The sequence below is a fragment of the Ornithodoros turicata genome, unplaced genomic scaffold (assembly GCF_037126465.1).
Source record: "Ornithodoros turicata isolate Travis unplaced genomic scaffold, ASM3712646v1 Chromosome37, whole genome shotgun sequence".
Taxonomy (NCBI): Eukaryota; Metazoa; Arthropoda; class Arachnida; order Ixodida; family Argasidae; genus Ornithodoros; species Ornithodoros turicata.
In genome coordinates this window covers 689,850-692,049 of record NW_026999367.1, presented here as the reverse complement: position 1 = coordinate 692,049, position 2,200 = coordinate 689,850, and the positions used below count along the sequence as shown (strand labels likewise).

Below are 2,200 nucleotides of genomic sequence, written 5' to 3'. Positions count from 1 at the left end.
TCCAGAGTTGTTTTTCCACTTCACACCATCAAATATCTTTTTTGGCGTCATTGACAAAGAGTCCAAGAAACGTGTTCATATCTGGCTTTCCTTTTCCACACCAGAGCCCTGCTAAAAGCATATGCTTTTGCCTAACACGGGGAGGCAACTCGTTTATCATGACATGAATGGGCCAGGCGGAGGTTTTGGCAGACTTAAACACCTGTGCCCCATCAGTGTTAAAGGTGTACGAAAAGTTATTAGGAGACGACAAGAACTGTCCGGGTTGAGACAGGCTTTTGTACCTTGCACCATCCAGGATATTATCAAGGCTAGTCTTTTTGCTTTTTGTTCGGTCTGTTCTGTAGCTCAAATGCTGCTGTATTGAGGGATTGTTCTCCGAAAGAAATCGAATCTGGGGACCTAGAGGCAGCATGATCACTGAAGGCATAACATTCAAGTTCCATCGGGCGTTGCAGTTGGTACACTTGATCTTTTTACGTGTGGTGCTGGTCTAACGTCCAAGATTAAGTGAACACTCTGGACCATATAGGTGATGTGATACTTGCTCGACTTCTACGGGGAACACTTTCCTGAATAAATACTGCGTTGTTTGCATGATGCTGCTCTGGAAGATGGTGTTGATAAGCAGTAAAAGGTCAAGCAGGGCAGCTGTCGTCGGCTTGTGTCTACTGACGTATGCTAGGGCTAACACCAACACATCCGCAATAGTTGTTGACACACAGTTGCACACCTTCACATACAGGCTGTCAATGTCAAAAGGGTGGCTTTCCTCATGGGTTCCATCATCTGATCAATACTGTTCCGCATCACTGGTTGAAGAAGCAGAATTATGAGCACCTTGGTCAGCACAGCTTGCTTCTTCACTGCTTGAACATGAATAAACATGTGACAGGAATAAATGTCATTAGTTATGAAATCATATCCAGCAGGGCTCAGTGTTGGTTACCTCCTCTAAATGCATTTCGCCAGGAAGAGCAACGTGATGGGTGGGGACAAGGTTCCTATTCGCTGCCTACCTAATGTGTGACCAAAAATTAGGATCATTACTGGCCGTGCCGTCTTAACCAACTGGCAGTGCAGCAAAGCTTTTGTTTCTTCGCCATCTGCACCAAGAAGCGTTACTCACGTCCTCCAAAGAAGTTTCATCAGGAAGGGCAAGCTGTCGGCTTCTATGCTGTTCGTCCAGACTGAAATGCTGAGGTGAAATGCGAAATCAGCCATAGAAAAAAAAGCATGCAATGCCAAGCAGCTCACTGTGCAAGGTGCTTTTGTGCCTCTGCCGTACACCCACTGAAGCACGACTTCGAGATCACTCACCTCCTCTGATCCTGTGTCAGCAGGCTGCAACACGCGATGGCGGGCATGGCCTTGATCCAGATCGCAATCAAGCTAGAGTATAATCAGAAAATTGAGAGCTCCCCATAGCAATAAGATACATGCAGTCCTATACAAGTGAAAATGCTCAGAGCGTTCGTCCTTCTGTCATCAACGTGTTTTACACATCCTCTGACAAAGAAAGGTCAGGGTAGAGAGAGGGAAGGGGGCACTACTCACCTCTTCAGAAGAAGTTTCTATAGAAAGGGCAAGGTGTGGGCTTTCATGCTGTTCATCTACACTGCAATGCTCAAGTAAAACATGAAATCAGGACCAGCATCAAACAGGAAAGCATACAGCGTTCCAAACATCTCAGAGTGCAAGACGCCATTGTGCATCTGTCATTCACTCACTGAAGAGTGCCATGAGATTACTCTCTCTGTCAGCTGACTTCACAACATGATGGCTCGCATGCAGTTCATGTTCACAGTCGAGCTGAAGTGTAATCAAAGAATTGGAGGAACCACAGAGCAAGAAAGTGCATGAACTCCAGAATAGTACGGAGCTTTTGCTCAGATTTTTAGCTCCATGTCAAGTTTAGATCTGCTACTCGATTTGTACCTCGAGATCTCCATACCTGGTTGTAATTATGCAAGGTGCATCGTAATCTGTTATTAATATGCGGTGCTCGGTTCCACAAATTCCTCTAGAGAACTGTGTTTCACGGAAAGTTTTGGCAGCAGCGGCCGTGCCTTCTCCATTCACCCATTGTTTACCTACGAGTGCATTCGCACACTTCACCCTCTTCCCGGCATTCTTTTCATCTGTTCTGACTCATCCATCGTTAGGACCACATAGCACTTCGCTAGCAGACAGCAGCCAC

General features: G+C 46.1%; 1 long non-coding RNA gene across 1 annotated transcript; it reads right to left on the bottom strand.

The window, feature by feature from the left end:
• Positions 1–993: 993 nt before the first annotated feature.
• On the bottom strand, positions 994–1,740 carry LOC135373989 (uncharacterized). Its single transcript, XR_010416703.1, has 4 exons — positions 1,558–1,740; positions 1,321–1,392; positions 1,130–1,198; positions 994–1,019 (listed from the first exon to the last, which is right to left on the bottom strand). It is a non-coding gene; the product is annotated as an uncharacterized LOC135373989 (long non-coding RNA).
• Between the last annotated feature and the right edge of the window lie 460 nt (positions 1,741–2,200).